Source organism: Sus scrofa, chromosome 4 (assembly GCF_054392235.1).
Source record: "Sus scrofa isolate SSC_HxYL_T2T_F1_AM1 chromosome 4, Sscrofa_HxYL_maternal_Yorkshire_Landrace_v2.0, whole genome shotgun sequence".
Lineage (NCBI taxonomy): Eukaryota > Metazoa > Chordata > Mammalia > Artiodactyla > Suidae > Sus > Sus scrofa.
Window position 1 is genome coordinate 128311686 of NC_139386.1, and position 22187 is coordinate 128333872.

A 22187-nucleotide genomic window follows, 5' to 3' on the forward strand; every position below is an offset into this window, starting at 1 on the left:
GCATCACCTCCCCACTTTAGACCAAGTGGGTCTCAGGGTTCTTGGACAATGGAGGTAAGTGAGGCAGAGGTGGCCTTCCGGAGAGATACAGACCGTATTGCAGACTCGAGCGATTTCATGAAAATGCTAAGGTGACAGCAGTGTGGCGAGCTCCCTGCTTGCCTGTGCATCTCCCAAGCTGACAGCTACCGCCCACAGTGCAAGCCTGACTGCTGCCTGCCGCAGCCTCTGCAGCAGGGCCCCTCAGACTGCTGCTAGCTGAGCGGCCGTGTTCCTATGGTCTGCTGGGCCTCTGGCAGGAGGGAACAGAGTAGTTGGGAGGAGGAGGGTCCTAGGAGCTGCCGGCTGCCAGGCCCAGGAACCTGGGGGCCGGGAGGCCAAGTTCAGTGTCCACATCTGTATCACTGGGTGCCAGAAGCGAGCCAGAGCCTGGGAGCAGGCAAGAGATGACCGTAAATATTTCAGCTCTGCATGATTTAGAGAAAATGTACAGAATGTACATGTGAAATAAATGTCCTTAACTCCCCTTGGAAAAAAAAATCATACTCATCAAACCAGGAGGACCTGGTTTCATTTGGATACCCCACTGACATAGTTCCATTCCCAGCTCATAGGGCTTTCCTTCTTCCCAACTTCTTAATGGTCACTAACTGGGACTCGGTGACATCATTCCCAGGTTCACTGGGTAGCTGATGTAATCCATCCGGACCAGGAAACAGCGCTCCCTGAGAACAGAAGGTTTCTTTGCATTCAGCAGCCTCACCAGCTTCCTCTGCGGAGCCCCAGGTTAGGTGGCGCGGGAACAATGGCCAGCTCTCTGACCACCCTCCGTGCCCCCCCAGGCTGCAGGTCCCCTCCACAAAGCACAGTGTGAACTTTCTGGCTTTGCACCTGCTCGTGCACAGCAAGACGCCTGGTTATAAAGTCCTCCAGCTGCTGAGGCTCTCTTATCCTCTAAGGTAAAAATGAAATGGGAACCCCGGCCTCTCACCCCAAATCTTGAGATGTTCCCAGAGGCTTAATCTTCTAGCCACGTCTAGGCTCTGGCTTTCTGCTTCTGCCACATCCTCCGAGCCCACTCGGCCCCTCGCCTCCCGTACGCACTGTCCTTTTCCACACCACATCACCCCACCACGGAAACTGCTCCAAATCCCACACTCTCCACGCCCCATCCCCAAGAAAAACATCCCCCTGAGTCCGTTCAGGTCCTCTGAGGTCACTCACCAAGACAGAATTAGAAACGCAAGCGATTTCTAGAGGAATGTGCTTCCGAAGGAAAAAGGGGGCGCAGGAGTAGTTAGGGGGAACCTTGGGCCGGATGCGGATCTGACACCCATGAAGAGAGAAAAGGAGGTGGGGAGAGGATTGGTAGGAAGAGCCTCAGGCCACAGAGCAGCCCTGAGAAAGTCCTGAGCAGACAGATGGGGAGATTGCAAGCCAAGGTCACCACTGCAGGAGTCCTGCAGAGGCCAGGAGTGGCCGGCTTAGAGTCCCTGCTGTGTGCTGTCACTGGCTGTGGCAGCCCAGGGGCAGTGGCCTTGGCATGAACACTAATGTGTTCCAGGGGTGCAGCAGCCAGAGGCTGATGTAACTCTACTCCCTACAGCAGATTCTCTCCAAGAAGCCCTGAGCAGCATGTTCCACAACCGCCGCACCCACGACCTCAGAGCATCACACAGCAGACTTTTTTGAGGTTCTAAAATAGAGGAGAGAGGGATTCCCTGGTGGCCTAGTGGTTAAGGAACCAGTGTTGTCACTGCTGTGGCACGGGTTGCTGCTACGCCGTAGGTTTAATCCCTGGCCTGGGAACTTCCACACGCTGTGGGTATGGCCAAAAATGAAATGAAATGAAATGAAATGAAATGAAATAATCTTGTATACGAAGTTACAGCACAGCCAATAATGTCAAGCTGAATACTGGGCACCTCTGTGTTCAAAACTCACCCAGCCATCCTTCTTTAGCTGCTGGCTCTCCGCGTGATGGTCCCTGGCAAAAGCATCCCTCACTCCTCCTCCCTTGGCTCCCATTCCTTTTCCTCTCTTCTCCTCCCTTTGGCTGCCAAGCTTCAATTCTTCCTCTTTTTTAAATTGATTTTTATTTTTTCCATTGTAGTTGGTTTACAGTGTTCTGTCAATTTCTACTGCACAGCAAAGTGACCCAGTCACACACACACTTATACATCCTTTTTCTCACATTATCATGTCCCATCCTAAGTGATTAGATTCTGTACAGCAGAATCTCATTGCTTATCCATTCCAAATGCAATAGTTTGCATCTATTAACCCCAAGTTCCCCATCCACCCCACCCACTCTCCCTCCCCCTTGGCAACCACAAGCCTGTTCTCCAAGTCCATGACTTTCTTTTCTGTGGAAAGGTTCGTTTGTGCCCTATATTAGATTCCAGATATGAGTGGTATCATATGGCATTTGTCTTTGTCTTTCTGACTTATTTCACTCAGCATGAGAGTCTCTAGTTCCACCCATGTTGCTGCAAATGGCATTCTTTTGTTCTTTTTTATGGCTGAGGAGTACTCCATTGTATACATATACCACATCTTCTTAATCCATTCATCTGTCAATGGACATTCAGGTTGTTTCCATGTCTTGCAATGTGAATAGTGCTGCAATGAACATAAGGGTGCGTGTATCCTTTTCAAGTAAAGTTTTGTCCAGATATATGTCCAAGAGTGGAATTGCTGGGTCATATGGTAGTACTATGTTTAGTTTTCTAAGGTACCTCCATACTGTTCTCCATAGTGGCTGTACCAGCTTACATTCCCACCAACAGTGCAGGAGGGTTCCCTTCCCCCCGCCTCCAGCATTTGTTATTTGTGGACTTGTTAATGATGGACATTCTGACTGGTGTGAGGTGGTACCTCATGGTAGTTTTGACTTGCATTTCTCTAATAATCAGTGATGTTGAGCATTTGATTTATCCATCTTTCATATGCAAGGGCATTTGCTAAACAAACACTAGTCTTCTCCCTGACTAATTCCACCTCCGTCTTCAAAATTAATGTTTTTAGGCCCATGACATGATTTTTCTGCACCTTCTCTAGAATTTTAGAATGTTAATTGTAGGTATCAGTTGATAGCTGAGTGCAATTGTATTTGTGCCAAAGAATTGGATATGTCTTTAACATCCTTGCCATACCTATCACTTCATGAAGGATTTCAATTCAGTATAATTCAACAATATTTATGGAGTTCCATTCAGTCCTAGAAACTATACTTAGCTGCTTTTGGAGAGAGCAAAGAGAATTGGAATTAGCTCCTGCCCCTAAGAAATAAGCTAGCTGCTAGTTTCTTAAAGGCAGACACATGCGGTAAAGGAGTCCCTGTGTCCTGCCATCCCAACTCAGTGGCTGATTAGATGTCTGGATGAGGAGGCTCAAGGTGACTTCTAAGCAGTTCCCGTCGTGGTGCAGTGGAAACGAATTCCACTAGTACCCATGAGGACGAGGGTTCAATCCCTGGCCTCCCTCAGCAGGTTAAGGATCGGTCATTGCCGTGAGCTGCAGTGTAGGTCACAGATCCCGTGTTGCGGTGGCTGTGGTGTAGGCTGGTGGCTACAGCTCTCATTCGACCCCTAGCCTGCGACCCTCCATATGCCCCGAGGGGCCCCTAAAAAAGCAAAGGGGAAAAAAAAAAACTTCTAAGATCCTCATTCAGGTGTGGTGATCAAGATGTCACCTATCCAGAGAAAGGACAGGACACAATGCAGATGGGGTGGCAACGAAGAGAGGCAATTCGATGGCTTTAGACATTTTTCTCTAGACATTTTTCAGAGGCGCTCAATAAACGTGTGTGGAGAGGATGAATAAATGAGTGAAAAGGCAATGACGTGAGATTTTCAAAAGGCAGTTGGAAACTGCAGCTTCAGGAGCGTAGCGAAGGAACGACCTGCAGAAAACCTCACGGGCTCCGTCGAGGCTGCCAGAGGAAGAACATCCCGGGTGGGAAACTGAACAAGCTAAGCTGAGGGTGCTTGGAGGTGACAGCCGGAGTAAAGAAAAGACGACAGAGAAGCCGCAGTGAGAGAAGAGAAGACGCTGCTCTCGGCGTGGCGGGAGCTGTGAGCACTCCTGCCTCCCCGGCAGACGGAGGAGGGAGGCCCAGCCTCCTGGGAAGCTGGCGTAGAAGAGGACGGGAAAACCTGCAATTACGGAAACCCTCAGGCAGGAGAGAGGGTGGATTTGGAAAGGAGTTGGGCTGTGTCCTCGAAAAAGAAGGAGGGGTCAGGTGCCAAAGAAATGGACTCTGTTTTGAGTGGAGAAAGAGGTCCGGAGGGTGAGGGAAAGCCTCCCATCCTTTCCTGGAGCCAGAGAGCCAAGGGGAGCTGTGGCCTCCGGAGAGTATAAAAGACTTGCGAAGGCAGCGGGAAGTCAGCCAGAGATGACGGAGCAGGAGCTTGGGAAGGTGTGGATTCTCATTCTCGGACTGACCGCCATTCATTCACGATAGCTATTCTTGGAGTCCTTTTTTTTTTTTTTTTTTTTCCCCACACATCATCTCTCTTAACTCTTAGAATGATCCTTAAGTTCGGTTCTATTAAAATCTCTCTCTCTCTCTTTTTTTTTTTTTTTTTTCCCGCTTTTGTAGGGCCACACCCGAGGCATATGGAGGTTCCCAGGCTAGGGGTCGAATGGGAGCTGTAGTCAGTGGCCTACGTCACAGCCACAAGAACAGGGATCCCAGCCATGTCTGCGACTATACACCACAGCTCATGGCAACACTGGATCCTTAACCCACTGAGCGAGGCCAGGGATTGAACCCGCAACCTCATGGTTCCTAGTTGGATTCATTTCCACTGTGCCACAACGGGAACTCCAAAATCTCGTTTTCGAGATGAGCAAACTAAGGCACAGAGGTTTACAACTATGCAGCTGAACTTCAAACACCCCTTGTCTTGAGCCCATGCTCAACACTGCCTTCCCTTCCAGAATACCTACTCTTCCCCACCACTCCCTCCCAAACTGTGCTCGTACCAAGCCCTGCTCAGCAGTCCTCAGGGGGATTTCCCACTCTTGGCCCTGGGCCTTTGAGGAGGTTCTTTCTGTATCAGAAATACCCTGTCTGCCAAGCAAACTGCTGTCCCCCCATCTCTCATTGAGGATTTCCTCACGTACGACTCTTCCGTGAAGCCTTCTCTTTTTAAGTGAATCTGAGATGCATTCACGCATGCGCTGAACCATGCATGTGCTTTTTCCTATTGTTCGACGCCCACGCTTGCAGGAAGCTTCATGTCTACACTGATGTCAGCTCCTTCTAACACAGATGTTAGAATTGAGGGAGAGGGGGATCCTTCATCTGCTGTTAACCTTCTTACCAGTCTCTAGCATGACGTGAGTTAACAAGTAACATTTGTAGAAAATGATGGAGATGCCAATCAAGCTTCAGCTACCAGCCTTCTTATAAATGTCTCAAAAAACCCTAAGAATGTTCATTGAGGTAAGTTTTCTTAAAACTAGATCATTTTCTAGCTTTCTGAACTCAGATACATTTCGGCATTTGGTAACTTTACCCTGATAACTTCACACTTTAAATTCTTCAGCTGCTCTTGAGTTGAGAGGTAAACGCTAGCAATTCTCTGCTTCCTCCCTGCTCCATTTCCAGAAACGTGTTAGACTTACTTGGCTTTGATTTCCCCAAGTGTTCTGTCTTTCCAAGAAGCCATCCAAACACTGCATTAAGGCAGCACTAATCTCTGCAGCTTTTCCTCCCACCCAGGGGTTGTCTCTTCTTGAGTCATCGTAATTTATTGGCGGGAATTCCTAATTGCCCTTAATTTATCACTCTTCTGACACTGTTTCCATTTCTGATACATTTTTGCTGGCCTCATGAAGGCAGGACAAAAAACTAAACTGAAACAAACTAAAGTAAAACCTAGGTCAATGTTCCCCAGTTCCTGGATGTTCCCCTCGCCCAGGACCACTGCAAGGCAGTTAAACAATCTTTTATTCTTGTGGCTCTTTCTGAGGCTGCCCTTCCATCACCAGCTACTTTAGATTTTCTCCGTTCACTTTTACATCCTCTTTGTATTGTTTCAAAGCGCCTCTCCCTGGTATTTTTTTTAATCTTCTTTTTAAGTGTGCTGGTTTTATAAAGCAAGAGGCTTCTGTTCTTTTCCATGGTAACTTTTGGCTATTCTCATGTGATCCTTCCTTATTTATTAGTTTGAGCAGTTAATTCATTTCCTGGACACAGAGGATTTTCAAGAATCCTTAATTTGCCTTATTGTCCACTCTGCCCCCTCAATCAACCCTTTGTAATAGTAGCTGGTTCTTCTAATTCTATTTAGCATCCGCGTCTTCTTCCTAACCAACTCCCTGCCCTCGTCTCAAGAACTCCAGCTGCTGCGTTCATCCCTATGTGCCTTTCTCCCAGGATTTTAACATCTTGGTTGACTGGGGTCGCCCTTTCTCTTAGCTTTCTGCCAATCAACTTTTAGAAATGACGCAAAAAACAGTTTTATTTTGGGCCCATGGTCTTTTTTTTGGGGGGGGCAATAATCATGTGTGGCAAACATACCAATTTAAAGAATAAGCAAATTCTTGTTGTCATAAAACAATTGTACTTTCTCCCCACCGCCTCCCACTAGTTAAAGAATCTTCCATCCCATTAGTTTTAAACACTGATATCATCCTGATGTTAGTTGCAAACCCTTTCACATGTTTTCTTTGAAAAGGGGATCTCATGAACACACACTTTTTTCTTGGTCTTAAACCGTCTACGCTCGCTGATACTTGTGCTCTAGATGTTTCCGGTGGCTTCTGGTGGGACTACTTTGCTCACCCATCCAAGCTTCAATTGTTGCCCTTTCTCTGAGCTAGTCATGAAGAGTTTCCCATCTGGAATTTGCAGTGTTCATGAAGCAATCTCAAAGAACCGCGTGAAGAGAGAGCTGCCGGCAAGTTTGACACTTCGAGGTAGAAAAGGGGTTAAGTTAGGAGCCACAGCAACCAAACAATAAGGCCCTGACAGAACCCGAAGGAAAGCCAGCATTCCTAAGGCCTCGCTGGCCTCCTCAGGCCCCCACCCCGCCAGGCCTCTTTTGTTGCTGGCTCGTTTCCTCCGATTGTAATTCATTCTGTATTCCTTCCTGCTCCTCTGTCCTGGCTAATTGTTCTTTTCCCACACGACGAGGTTTTAATTTCCTTGGGTTATCGCCTTATCACCCACGTCTACACTTCCTCCACTTCTTCGGACCTGCCGCCGCTCACCAGTGACTTTGAGGGACCCCGGCACCGCGGCCTGGCTGTTCCTTGGTTTGCCCATCGCCGAAATGGGAGCATCACCCCTCCCTGTCCCTCCAGGGCAGCTGCACTGAGATCCAGCCCTTCTGGGACAGGCCTACCCCGAACACACCGGGGACAGGCCGAGGTCCGGGACAGTTTAATGACCCTTCCAATTAGTTTCACTGGCAAAGCTGGAAGCTGCAAGCAAGCCTAAGTCATTTGTGGTTGTTATTGTTGTTGTTTGTCCTTATTTTTAGTTTTGTGAGGCAATCCAGCGATAACAGATTTTAATGATGGGGCGCAGTCCCTGACCAGATTAATTTTCTCTGGGCTTGAAAACTCTGGGTGGCCTTTTGAGCAAATGCACCCTCTCTTTTCTTTCGGGGAAAAAAGAATCCTTTCCCCCATCATGACGTGGTGGTGTTCTAGGAACTCCATCGCGCTGCACAGACCCAGTAACCAAGTTTCTCTGCAGAGGGTTAAGAGGGAAATCTTAATTTTGGAAAACTACAAGCCCTGTTTTCTAAAAGCCTCCTGCCAGGATTCCATCGGAGCAGTGGGGCGCCCAGCAGCACATGGGGGGTCACTGATCCTGGGCATACAGATGGGGTACAGGCACTGCTGTCCGGTTTGGGTGTTTTTGCTCTTGCAGATCTGATCCTTCTTTCTCCTCGGGGTGCCCAGGGTTGGGGCTGGGGCGGGAGGGGAGTGATCAGTCCTCGGACTGACTGAGGGAGGAGGCGGAGTGTAGGCCTTTGTTTTAAGACCACGGTTCTGATTACACCTGACGACTGAAACTTGATTCCCACAGAGCAGGCTGCACCTTATCTTCTTCCCCCAGTGACGGTGAGGGCAGGAATGCAGCAGGCATTGTCACTTTGATTCCATTTGTCTACTGCTGACGATGATAACAAAAATAAAAGTTCATTTTTTAAAATCGAAATTTGCTCCAGGGGGAGTTCTCCCATCTGCCTTTTTTTTTTTTTTTTTTTAAATATTGGGCAACATAGTGAGTTCTCATCTCAAGGCTGAATCTGCTGGCTGAGATTCTCCTGGTTCAAGTATAATCACATTTAATAAAAAGTCTGTCTGCCTGAGAAAAAGACCCACATAGCCTGAGCTGTGGCCACGATTCTGTGGTATTTGGACTCATGTCTGTAAAAATATTTGGACACCAGATGGTGGGTTGTTAGGTGCATTCATCCCAAACCAAAAGTTAAAAAAAAAAAAAAATGCACACACACAAAACATGGGGAGGAGGGGAAAGTCATCACTAGTTTTTTTCCCAGTCGTGTTGCATGAGTAATGGTAAAAGCAACAGCTAAAACAATAAGATTACTGTGTTGAATTCTTAGTGCGTTGTCAGGAATAAAGACTTCAAGCCGTGCTGGAAATATTTTCTCCCTCTGAATAACGCATACCTTAAGCACAACTCACTTGGACAGCTTACCGAGGGAACATATTTTCTAAAAAACAAAATCATCCTGCTGGTGGCGGAAGCTATATGGGGTGACCCATCTCCTGCCCAGGACTGGATGGAGAAGGAGCCAAATTAAACACTAAGCCAGCAGCCTCAGGCCGCAGTCATTCATCCAAAATGACTTTTTCTCTGCAGGTTGATTTTGTTTTTAACAGTCGCTTCTCCACTCTCTGCTGTAATGGGTGGAGAGGCAGAGGACGAATAAAGCAAAACAGGGTTATAGAAAACTAAACTGTGGAACATATGATCGAGTTGTGGGAGGGTTGTTATTTATGTCACTTGGTGGTCATGTCCCACGGGGCTCCGGCTGTGCTTTTGCTTTCGTGTCAGAGCAAACGTGAGCTGTTTTCTGAAGGAGACCTGGCTCGCGCCCAGGGGTGCGCCTTAGCTGGCCTCTTGACAGAGATAGGTCGATGCAGGCACCTGGCCTGGTTAGGGATCTGCCTTTTCATAAGCATTCACCACACTCCTGGTTACACACTTGCATCTTACCAGAAATACAGAGTTTAGGTGTTCCCATTGTGGCTCTGTGGTACTGAGCCTGGCTAGTATCTGTGAGGATGCAGGTTTGATCCCTGGCCTCGCTCAATGGGTTAAGGATCCAGTGTTGCCCATGAGCTGTGGTATAGGAGGCAGACAAGGCTCAGCTTCCATTGCCGTAGCTGTGGCTGTGGTGTAGGCCGGCAGCTGTAGCTCTGACTGGACCCCTAGCCTGGGAACCTCTAAATGTCGCAGGTGCAGCCCTAAAAAAAGAAAAAATGAAATACAGAGATTATACATGTTAGGTCTCTGCCAAACAATTTATCCTTGACTTCCCTGATGCTTGATTCTTACTGACGTTTCATTGGAGAAAATTATACAGATGGGAGGAAGCACTCTTTTTTTTTTTTTCCTAGATATTTAAAATTTTCTCTTTGGATCAAATCAGATAAAGAACTTCATATTTGGGCGACATTACTCTGTTCCCTCAGTTCAAGTATGATCTTGAACTTTGCTGTTAGGCCCTAAGTGAAGGCTCCTTGAGCGACACCGTAAGAAAGAGTTATTAGACACTCCCTGTAAACGTTATTTATGACATCAGTGTCCCTTTCAAAGATGCACGGGGGAACTTCGGGGCTCCAGTCCAAGCTCCATCTTACAAAACATCTTCTCGAATCCTTGACCGGTTCGGCTCCTTCATTGCTCAGAGCCGAATCTGTGACCCTCTACAGTAACTGCTTGAATCCCTGTGGTTGGAATTTCTGTGCAGTGGCTTTATTTCTTGCTTCACTTTACTAGCTTTTTCTCTTTGCACTGATTTATCTCTTTTGCAAGGTTTATATAAGTCACCTCAAATGTATTTCAAAATGAGGCAGGGATTCAACAGATACCGTCATCATTCTTATGGCATTTCCGGAGCAAACATCCACAAGAAAACACCCTTGGAGATACATCCAAAAGTATGAATGATTATGGGAGAACATTTTAAAATGTTTTAATTGCCCCTATAATTAAGACTTGGAGATAGGACAGCTCTTTTAAATTAATTCGACTGAGGCACAGAGGAAACTGAAGGGCACGTTGATCTCAGACTCAAAGACGAGGAAGAATCAAAAACTCTCTGTCGGGTAGGATGCTCTTGCTGAGAAAACCGGGACTCACAAGAAGCGAGCAGGATCCCATCCGGCCCTTCCCGGGATGGAAAACGGTCCTGGCAGGTTCCATCTGGAGGCCTCCTTCATCTAGAGGGAAGGCTGCTCTGCTGAAAGAGTGAAGCAGGGGGAAACTTCATTCTCCACAACACAATTTAATGCTTCACACCCCCTTTTTCATATTGTTTATGTTATTAAGACGATGCTTACATTTGAGCAAGCTATAACTTGATCCTTGTATTCACGCTTAGTAAAGATGCTTATTGATGCAGATAAAGTCTGTCAAATGCATTCAACAGTGTGCCTGGCACTGAGCATAAGCGAAGGAGTCAGAGGCCCTGTCCTCAATGAGCTCAGCCCCTTTAGCCGCTATGTTTGTTCATGTATTCAGGCAATAGTGAGCATCAGAAGACAAAGCTGTAAGAAGAATTATGAGAGGGCACCTAAATTACAATGGGTTGGAGGACCGAGAAAGCCTACCTGAGGAGGTGGCATTGAGATGCGACCTGGAGGATAAGGAGCTGGCCCAGGAGCCAGGATGGGAAGGGAGGAGGCTGAGCTGATGGAATAGCATGTGCGAAGCCCTGCGGTAGGAAAGGGGTGGCGGGGTGGCTGGAGAGCAGAGAGGGAGGGCCAGGGTGCGTGAGAGGAGGTGAGAGGGTACCTGAGGAGGCCACACTGTGGGATGACACTTCTTCTTCCCCCTGGTAGCCTCTGGCCCATGCCCTTCACCTGCTTCAAACCTTTGCTCCAGCCACTTTCTCAGTTAGATCTGCCCTGACCATCTCACCTAAATTGTAACAGCCCCTTCTAATATAGTATAATACATTACTTATTTATGTATTAGGTTTCTTGTTTGCCTCCCCTTACCCTCTCCTGTAAGGCAGGAAGAGGAAGAAAGTAGGAATCTTTATCTGCTTCGTTTACTGACATATTCTCAGCATTCACAACAGCCCTCGGCAGGTACTCAGTCAACAGCTGTTGAATGGAATTAAATTGAAAGGCAGTGAATGTTTTAAGCATGGATGTGACCTTATCCCATTAAATAGCTCCAGATGCTGAGTGAAAAGGATATTTTAAATCAGAAAGACACTTTTCTGCATTGGGCCACATCAACCCTAGAATCTAAAACCAAGGCTTGGCCAGGAAGATGTGGAGCTTCTGTCCTTTTAAAATCACCCGGGTAGAGAAAGAGACAACATGGGCGTTACGGAGGCTTCAGGCTCCCTGGCGAGAGGCACAGAAGGAAGCCCTGTCGGGTCAGGTCAAGCTGGGAGTGCACTCTGTGTGCGTGCCTACCAACAAAGCCCCAAATACCTGGGATCGCCCAACGATAGGTCAGAAAGTTGTGTTTGTGCCTTGCTTCTCTTTGCTGGGGCTTTGCTACTGCCTTGAGGAAGAAACTGTTTATTTTTCCTATCAGATTTTTTTTTAATGTTCAGGTTTCACTCAAAAGCAAAGCAATTTGTCCCAGTTAACTCTTTTTAAGGCAGTCTGTTGAAAGAGATGGCCTCGGGAAGGGGCACTCATACGCCATTAAGAGCTGTGTATTAGTTACACAGGCTCAGGCAGCCTCCTCGGGGCTGATTCACTCATTCAACAAGTATTTATAGACCATCTTCTATGTGAATGGCCTTGCTGGGGAATTAAGGGAGCAGTTCGTATGCACGTTCCTTATAAAGCACATCTTCTAGTTGAGGAAATGACATAGGTGCACAAGAAGTTAAATAGAGTCACTGATGCCAACGGCGCCCCCAGGCAGCTTGTGAGTAAGAGCTAAACTGGTGCAGAGGCCAGGCCAGTTGTTTCCTCTGCCTCAGTCACACAGTAATGCAGTGACTTCGAAGTACCACCTTCAAAGAACTGACCGTTATCAGAGATTATGCCTGTTGTGCTTCTGGAGTGTTCGAATGTCTTTTATAAGAGAATTATGACAGTGGCATTTTGTTTTGAGTCTTTATTTTGGCAGCGTGAAAAATGGACAGTCCTGTATTGGGCTTTGCTATTATTTTGAAAAGTCTTACTGGTCTGTTAAATCTCCTGAACTAGAAACTGCTGCTGCTGCTGCTGCTGGGGGCAGCGGGAGGACGGGAGGCGTTCATTGCCTGCGTGGGGTAAGCCGGCGGGATTCTGATGGTCAGACTGGAGGCACAGGGACATCCTATTCTTTGTTGAATTGAATCCGCCCATCCTCTGTGCAGAGGGGCTGTGCACCACGCGGAGCTGACGCTGGGGACGGCCAGCTCAGAGTCCCCGCTGCGGGGAGTGTGTGGGAGGGACCATGGGGAACCCGTGTGAAGAGTAAAATTGGGGCTGAGTACAGAGACTCTTGGATGCCAAGTAAGGAGCTCGCCGTACTTGCCGCTCAATTTTTCTGTGAACCTAAGTGCTCTGAAAAATAAAGTCTCTTCACCAGAAAAAGGGTTAACCTGGCACCTGAGTGCAAAATGAACAGGGGCGGGGAAGATGCTGTTTTGAGAGACCTGAAGCTTATATGGTTTAGGGAATCTGCTTTAAGAAAGGGAGCATGAAGTCACCAGTACAAAATTAGGTAGAAGCCCTAGAAAGGGGTTCGTCTATGCAAGCAAAGCACTCTGGGGCGTCGGATCTCTTAGCTCAATGATGAATCCCCTTCCAGGAGAGGGTAACTGTAAAGGCAGAGACCCCAGTCAGGAAGCAAGTGTACTCTCCCCGACCCGGGAAGGGAAGGGCAGAGAACAAAGCATCTGCAGAGAAAACGGAAAGCAGAGGATGAGTCTGGGCATTAACGGGGGAGGAAACCTCGTGTGATGAATGGGCTCTCAGGGGAGGAGGGTTTGGCAGAGGCGAACCTAAGGTTGGCGCAGGTCCGGAGTGGGGAAGTCAGGGCAGAAAACCGGGGGGTGTTGCCTTTGGGTTGGAGGAGGTGGCGGTCCGTGGGCGGCCTTTCCTAAGTGCCAGGCGCAGTGCTGGCCCCGGGCGTGAGAGATTTCTAAGCCAGAGAGTCTGAATCTGAAGAGAGCAGCGTCCTCAATGGGAGGAAATGTTCGATCCTGTCACATTTCAATTCTGTTTTCCCATTGGCCCCAAGGCATCTCAGAGGCCGAGAAAATTGTATTCTTGGCTCCAGGAATCAGAATAAAGTCAGGAAGCAGTGGGTGCTGGTCACCTTTTCCGGGAGTGGCCCAGAGGATGTTTACAGGAAAGATTCCTTTCTGCCCTTTGACTTCTAGAGCTTTTAGACTAGAAATAAGGCCCCAGAGTAGAAAGCCTAGGGGCACAGAGCAGACACAAATAATAGATAAAACAGAAGTGGAATTTCCCACGTCACCAAGCCCCCGTGCACATCCCTCAGAAAGAAGGGAAACGAGCTGGGGTGGGGGCGGGGGGAGAAGCTTAGGATCGCCCCTGTGTCCCTGTCACTCCTCTCCTCCGTCCGGCTCTTTTCATCCTTCCATCGACTAAACAAGAATACGAGGTGGAGGTGGGGGCAGGACAAGCCTGTCTAACAAATGGTGTCCCCACATCATAGGTTACTGTAAAAGCCCAGCCCTCCTCCTTGTCGTAATAGTTGCATCAGGTGAAACTATGGGATTTGCCAAGTGCACCCTAATTCAGGGACCGGAGTCGGGTGCGGCCTCCCCTCTGCTCCGTGAAACAGGAGTGCTGGCCTCAAATGCCAGGGTGCAAACCCTTGCGCCTCAGGCCCCAGGAGGGTGACTGTGCTCGAGTGATCCTGCTTCCTCATCTGAGAAGTGAAGGTTACAAGAGGTGACCAGGGAAAGCAATTAGCAGATCTCTTAGGCAGGCAGGAAGTACACCGGCAGGTCCAGATTGTGTGGGGCCTGAAGATTACATGGCTTTGGGGCCTCTTTAATGAAAAGAAGGGAAATCTTACTTTTGCACAAGGTGTCTATGGACACATCACTAAAGCCCCTGCCAGGGCCTGGGAAGGGCTGGTTAAAGGGGGAGGACCTGGAGCTTCGGCTTTATCAGACTCAAGGGGAACCAACTTCTGCAGGAATGTTCAAAATCAGTGTTAGCCTGTGCTTTTCCTTATTTAAAAAATATTTATGGAACACCTACTATGTGCCAGGCTCTGAGGTACTGCTAGGTGTTAGGGGGTTACACATCTGGAAATCCTACGCCCTGGGTAAACGGAAGGTCATTAAATATCAAAGTAAACCAAACTCCTTATCTAAAGAATGTGGCTTGATTTGACAAAACATCCTAAGCTAATAAATGACTGCAAAGCACTTTGCAAACCTCCTTCACGGAAACAGGGCACCAGTGGAGTCGATGAGCCCTTCGTAATCATTCTTCAAATGTTTTTCATTTTAAAAAATTACATTAAAATACACATAACATAAAATGTGCTACCTTAACCATTTTTACCTATACAGTTCAAGGGTATTACATACATTCATATTGCTGTGCAACCATCACCACCATTCATCTCCAGAACAATTTTTATCTTGCAAAACTGAAACTCTGTGCCTATCAAACCCTAACTCTCCATTTCCCCTTCCCCAGAGCCCCTGGCAACCACCGTTCCATTTTTTGTCGGTGATTTTGACTGCTAGAGTGGTCAAGTACTCCATGAGTCTTTGTATCTTAGATCTATAAGAATTCACTTGCAGAGTATTTCGTGTAAGTGGAATCAGAGAGTATTTGTCTTTTAGTGACAGGCTTATTTCACTTAGCATGATGTCCTCAAGGTTCATCTATGTTGTAGCATGTGTTAGAATTTCCTTCCTTTTTTGAGGCTGAGTAATATTCTATTGTATGTTTATACCACATTTTGCTTATTCTTTTTTTTTTTTTTTTTTGTATTTTTAGGGCCACACCTTCGGCACATGGAAGTTCCCAGGCTAGGGGTCTAATCGGAGCTGTAGCTGCTGGCTTATACCACAGCTACAGCAATGCAGGATCCGAGCTGCATCTGTGACCTACACCACAGCTCACGGAAACACCAGATCCTTAACCCACCAAGCGAGGCCAGGGATCGAACCACAAACTCATGGTTCCTAGTGGGATTCGTTTCTGCTGTGCCATGATGGGAAATTCACATTTTGCTTATTCATTTGTCCATCAATGGAAACCTGGTTGCGTTGATTCCATGATTCAGCTATTGCAAATAATGGTGCTATAAACATAGGTGCGTAAGAGGTGGTCATTATTCTTACTTTGCTTCAGAAAATTTGCATTCCCGTGATTACTGAATAGAAAGTACTTGGATCATTGCTCTCTTTGCTTTCACATGAATTAAATAAAGCAGTCAAATGCCCAAGAGCTAGTACTCAAACTTAATTTCTTTCTTTCTTTCTTTCTTTCTTTCTTTCTTTCTTTCTTTCTTTCTTTCTCTCTTTCTTTCTTTCTCTCTTTCTCTCTTTCTCTCTTTCTCTCTTTCTCTCTTTCTCTCTTTCTTTTTTCTTTTCAGGGCTGCACCGGCAGCCTATGGAAGTTCCCTGGCTAGGGGTCAAACTGGAGCTACAGCTGCCGGTCTACCACAGCCACAACAAGGTGGGGTCTGAGCCACGTCTGTGACCTACACCACAGCACACGGCAACACCGGATCCTTAAACCACTGAGAAAGGCCAGGGGTCAAACCTGCATCCTCATAGATACTAGTCAGACTTGTTACTGCTGAGCCACAAGGGGAACTTCCAAACTTAATTTCTTCCTCAGAGTTGACCCCATATCTCATAGCCAAGACAAGGAGAGTGGGTGAGCGGAGCCCTAATCTAGGACTTAAGAGATCTGGGTCCCGGTGCTGCAAACACAGTGAGTGTTAGTTACTTACGTCATGTTAGGGAAAATTCTTACATTTTGCTGGGCCTCAATTTCCTCCCCTGCCCTGTGAGTGATTTTGGACCAAGAATTCCTTTCCAGGGTGATCAGCTCAGTCTGTGTCTTGGGAAATTCCTCATTCTCAGGCAAACGAGGCTGGTTGCATACCCTCCCTTCAGCAACTCCTCAAATATGACACCAGAATTTTAGAAAAAACATGCTAGATTAAATGGAACAGGCCTCTTTTCCTCTCCCCCACCCTCCAGGAAATATCTAGGGGATGCAGCAGCTGAGTCAGGTTAGGACAAAATTCCAAATGTGTAATTTTTAACAGGCCTTTTGGGGAAGGTTTGATTTCAGATCCTGTTAAGAAGGCATCCCTCACAAATGTTCTGGTTAGGGAGGTTTGAATGTTAACGATTAGACAAGAGCTGAGCAGCTTAAAGTATTTTCTCCTTTTAATAAATAGCTTGGCTTCTCCTGGAACCAACTGTAAATTTTAGCAGGTAGAATTTTTTCCCCCCTCAAAGAGCACACGTTCTTGTCATGGAGGAAAAACAAAAACAAAACAATAACAGCAGAGGCACAAAACTAAACTAAGACATACTTCTCGTCTGACATGCAACTAGAAGGAAAGCTCAGCCTGGAATGCGCTGAAAGTCCCGCTGCCTTACATCAGGAATGTGCGGGTGTCCCGCCTCAAATCCCAAGTGAGCCCCCTCTACTGGGAGGATGATTCAGCCCGATGCCGACCTCCTGCCGTCAGCAACCGGGCAGGGCTGGTGTGAATGAAGTCGGCAAAGACTGGAGGGTTATTAACTTCGAGGCGTGAAAGGGATTCCCGGTTGATTTGGGCAAAAGCAGCGTTTCAGCTCAATCTGTGGGTTGCATATCTTTAGATTATTTGTGGTGTCAACCCTACATCCACAAACAGTTACAGTGCATTTTTCATTTGATTGACACAGGGCCAAAAAGGCAACCTTTTCGCTCCAAGTATATAGAAATGAAGAGACTGTCCCCCACATCAGCTCTTATTCTCCACTGAAAATGGGTTATGACACTTTTCTTTTGGTTTGTCAAGATCGAATCTATGTTTTTAGTTCAGGTTATATTTTATAAAACATTACGATTTTTTTAAAAGCTATGTTTCATAAAACAAGTCACGCATTAAGATAATGTAAAAGGTCAGACGTCACTATCCCCAACGTACAAATGCAGAAATAGAAGCCCAGAGAAGTTAGGAGTTGTGCCCACAGATACAAAACCTGTAAGTGACAGAGCTGGGCTCAAACCTTGGTCTTCTCAGTCAAAATCCAGACGCATTAAAAGGCAAAGCAAAGTGTGTTTTGCTTTTTAAAAATAGTCCTTCTATGGAGTTCCCGTCGTGGCACAGTGGTTAGAGAATCCGACTAGGAACCATGAGGTTGCAGAGGTTGTGGGTTCGAACCCTGGCCTTGCTCAGAGGGTTAAGGATCCGTTGTTGCCGTGTGCTGTGGTGTAGTTTGCAGACGCGGCTCGGATCCTGAGGTGCTATGGCTCTGGCATGGGTCGGTGGCTACAGTTCCAATAGACCCCTAGCCTGGGAACTCCATATGCCACAGGTGTGGCCCTAGAAAAGACAAAAAAAAAAAAATCCTTCTAGCATTTTTGCTAATCTTTCTCATGCTATCAATATCATATAAAGATAATGATTAACAGGAGTTTAGAGTGTTAAAGAGAAGAAGGTCAAAAGCAAAGTTGGGTGATACCTCCACTTAAAGGACCAGCAGGAGGAAGAGAAGCCAGCAAACGGGTGGGTGGCGTGACCTGAGAAGGGGCGGGGGACCCCGCCGGCTCAGTGCTGCCTCCTAAGCCATGGAAGGAGAGAGGTAACTTTGTCTGTAAGGTTAATAAGTGATAGCGACCCTGGGTGTGGTGTTTGGGGAGTACTGTTGACCTCAGGGAGCTCAATTTCATGGAGCCAGAGTCCTGGGTTCAGTTACCCCAAATATTCACCTTCACCTCAACCAACCCCCGGAGATGGCTCTTGCCCACCCCACTGCAGAGATACTGATGAGCAGCTCTCCAAGCAGCCTGCACACTTTTTTTTTTTTTTTTTTTTTTTTGGTCCTTTTAGGGCTGCACCAGCGGCATATGGAGGTTCCCAGGCTAGGGGTCCAATTAGAGCTATCGCCGCTGGCCTACACCACAGCCATAGCAACGCCAGATCTGAGCCACATCTGCGACCTACACCAGAGCTCCCGGCAACACCAGATCCTTAACCCACTGCGTGAGACCAGGGATGGAACCCACATGCTCATTGATATTAGTCGGATTCTTAACCCTCTGAGCCACAACGGGAATTCCTTTACCCATTTCTTGATGGTTTAGTATTAGTCTTAGAAGTTTTGGGTGGTGAAGGGAAGTGTATAATTTATTGATATCTATTTATTTAGCAACAAAAACATTTCTTCTAAAAGGTCAGTACTACGAGCCAGCAGCAGACAAACGCGACGTGGCCTTGCCTTCGTGGAGGGTGCAGTGTGGGAGCAGAAGAAGGTCCTTTCGTTTGGTTTGTGTTTTTAATGAGGCAGACCTCAGCTTACCTAGAGACTGAACTTTCCATCAGAGTCTCTTCTTTTTCCTCCCAGTTGTAACAGAGGAACTGAGCCTTATCCCTTCAAAACCCCTTCTCTTCCAGTTTGGGATTCATCCCTTCTTAGCGACTCCCTCTCCCTCCTGCATCACTCATCTCTCTCTCCCTCTACCCCATGATTCCATTCAGCACAGGCATCTGCTCAAGAATTTCTCACCTTCAGAAACCCTTTCATTGACTCCCATTCCCCTCTCCAGCTACTGCTCTATTCCTTTGGGCTCCTTCATAGCAAAACTTCTTGAAAAGAAAAACCCTCTCCCCATGAGGTAGCCGCAGCTGGAAACAGCATGGATGTGTTTGCAACAGTGGTGGGTGTCACAGCAGAGAGCCGATAAGCGAGGAAGAACACTTTCCAGAGGGGGAGGCACCGCGATCCAAGCCCTCGGCAAAGATTTTGCTGGCAGGTGGCTGTGCCCTGGCAAAGATTTTGCTGGCAGGTGGCTGTGCCCTAGCAAAGCGGGAACTGATCTCCCCTCGGATGACCTGTGCTGAGTCCTGGTTTTACCATTCTCTAGCTGATGTGACCCTAATCAAGTCACTTAACTTCTTTGAGCCTCGTTTCCTCACCCAGCCAGTGGAAACAGAGATGCTGCTCTCCTGAGTGTGTCGGGATCTTGAAATAGAACACCCGAAAGTGTGAGACAGAGGCCAGGAAGTGTTGCCATACAGGAAGACATCTCCCCTCCATTTGAAAGGATGGGGTTCGTCCCAGTCTGAGTCTGGGGCCTTTCCAAATCGGAGCCTGACCCACAGGCTTGCATGCGTGACACCTCTGCTGTGCACTTGGGAATGTGATCCTGGGGAGCCGGGCTGGGAAGAGGCAAAGTGGAAGAGGGAGGCGGGGCCAGAAGGCTGGCACAAGTGTGGGCTGGTCAGGGCTCAGTGGGTCAGGGCGGTGGGTCACTGGACCTCAATCTCACAACCTTCTGAGGAGCCTTAGAAATAAGGGGGGGCATCCATCCAAAGATTCCCATCTCTGTTGATCAAGGGTGGCCCACTGGCATAGACTCCCCATCTCTTCAGGGCTGCACACATGTGAGTGCCAAGTGGACACCTCCCCTGTTCCCCGGCCCCCAGAGGAAGCGAGAGCAGAAGGTGCAGGAGGGGGAAAGGCCATGTCAGGTAGTACCTTTGACATTTACCCAAAATGAGTTCTTGCAGCAGTGGCTGGAGTAAGAGATGGGAGCAGGAAGACTTGAAATGGTGCAGAAGATACAACCCCATCCGTCAGGAGTGAAAACAAAGAAGAGGATGGCATGACTTGGCTTTAGTGTTGACAGCAGGTATTACATAACATCTCTTTGTAGAAGAAGAGGGTAGATCTTGGACGTCAATTATCCTTCCTACTTTTTGAGGAACTATGTATTTCTGTAGAATTAAGAAATACGGTCCCCAAACGCCCACCTAGCTTGTTGTACCAAATTACAATTAGAGACAGCATGACCTAACTGAAAGAGACCCAGCCAAGACCTTGGATAAATAGCTTAGTTTCCCTGGGGAAGCAGGGGAAGGAGGTGTGGGGTAAATTCCTGCTTCTACTACTACCTATGACCACAAGTATCTTTTCTTACTCGTTTCTAGTGGGTTTTTTTTTTTTTTTTTTCTTGGAGGGGAAGGGAAATTTCTCAAATAACCCATGTAAAAAATATTTTGTAAACTAGGAAGGATTATTATCACTTGGGCATTATTACTAAAGTCTACTTTTCTAAAATACTCTATCATAATCAAAATAGTTCAGTCAAGTCAAATCACCAGACCTAGAGCATAAACTTTGCGCCACGCCCTGTGCAATGCATGATGGATTCAAAGATGCACAAAGGGGAAAGGCACAAGGAGTTACATTTACTCTGAAGGATCACTCATGGTACTACTGTCATAGCAAGAAAAAATGGTGGCATCAACGCTTTGCCAGAGGGACATTTTCAGAAACAAGTGTGTTACAAATATTGAAATATTGAAATCCAGGGGTCAAACCAATTGAAATAGACAACCTCTTATGCCATTCTCTAATTTACCAAATCCAGTTTGTTTAATAGGGGGTAAAGGCTGGCAATGACACTCCTAAATTCTGGAGCACTTCTCCTTTCAAAATGATTTTAAAACAATTAAATAGATACTGACAAGACTCCCGGCAGCAAGAACTACTGAATATGATCAGGAGTGAGGAGACCCTTGGTCATTTATACATTCAGGCTATTTATTTATTTATGGAGCACCCACTGTATGCCAGCCACTGCGTGTGCAGAGTAGGGAACGACACAGATGGTGACTTCCCCACGAGGGTGGGTGTGGGGGAGTAGAGAGTGAAGGGGGAAGAGGGCACAGGACCCGCCTCAGAGGATGCTAGCATTTCAGAGTCAAGTGGCCCACAAGTGAGCAGCCGCCCAGGGAGACTGAGAGGAAGTAAGCAAAGAGGCAGAAGGGACAGCAGGAGAAAGCGCATTGTCACTGAAGCCAGGAGAAGAGAGTGTGAGAAGGAGGGAGTAGCCCATCTTCAGTGTAGACTACTGTTGAGACATGAAATAAGGTGAGGCCATGACCCCTCTCTCCACAGGAAGGTTACTGATGACGTCAGAAGAGCTGACGGAGGAGCCTGGGCCAGAACCGGACTGGGTGTGTTGAGAAGTGGCTGAGGGAACCCTCCTGCACTGCTGGTGGGAATGTAAACTGGTACAGCCACTATGGAGAACAGTTTGGAGATACCTTAGAAATCTATACATAGAACTTCCATATGACCCTGCAATCCCACTCTTGGGCATCTATCCGGACAAAGCTCTACTTAAAAGAGACACATGCACCCGCATGTTCATTGCAGCACTATTCACAATAGCCAGGACATGGAAACAATCCAAATGTCCATCGACAGAGGATTGGATTCGGAAGATGTGGTATATATACACAATGGAATACTACTCAGCCATAAAAAAGGATGACATCATGCCATTTGCAGCAACATGGATGGAACTAGAGAATCTCATACTGAGTGAAATGAGCCAGAAAGACAAAGACAAATACCATATGATATCACTTATAACTGGAATCTAATATCCAGCACAAATGAACATCTCCTCAGAAAAGAAAATCATGGACTTGGAGAAGAGACTTGTGGTTGCCTGATGGGAGGGGGAGGGAGTGGGAGGGATCGGGAGCTTGGGCTTATCAGACACAACCTAGAATAGATTTATAAGGAGATCCTGCTGAATAGCATTGAGAACTATGTCTAGATACTCATGTCGCAACAGAAGAAAGGGTGGGGGAAAAAACTGTAACTCCAATGTATACATCTAAGGATGACCTGACCCCCTTGCTGTACAGTGGGAAAATAATTAAAAAAAAAAAAAAAACAGAAGTGGCTGGGATGTGTGTAAGTGGAATGTTCAAATGCAGACCACCCGTTAACAAACCCGAGCGAGAAGACAGTAGCTGGATGCAC

General features: G+C 47.2%; 1 protein-coding gene and 1 long non-coding RNA gene across 9 annotated transcripts in view; one reads left to right on the forward strand and one right to left on the reverse strand.

The window, feature by feature from the left end:
* The window catches only part of ABCD3 (ATP binding cassette subfamily D member 3), a 238241-nt gene that overhangs the window by 151777 nt on the left and 64277 nt on the right, over window positions 1-22187 (reverse strand). The window lies entirely within an intron of this gene.
* LOC110260378 (uncharacterized) lies at window positions 17872-22098 on the forward strand. Its single transcript, XR_002343602.2, has 3 exons — window positions 17872-17987; window positions 18579-20037; window positions 21309-22098. It is a non-coding gene; the product is annotated as an uncharacterized LOC110260378 (long non-coding RNA).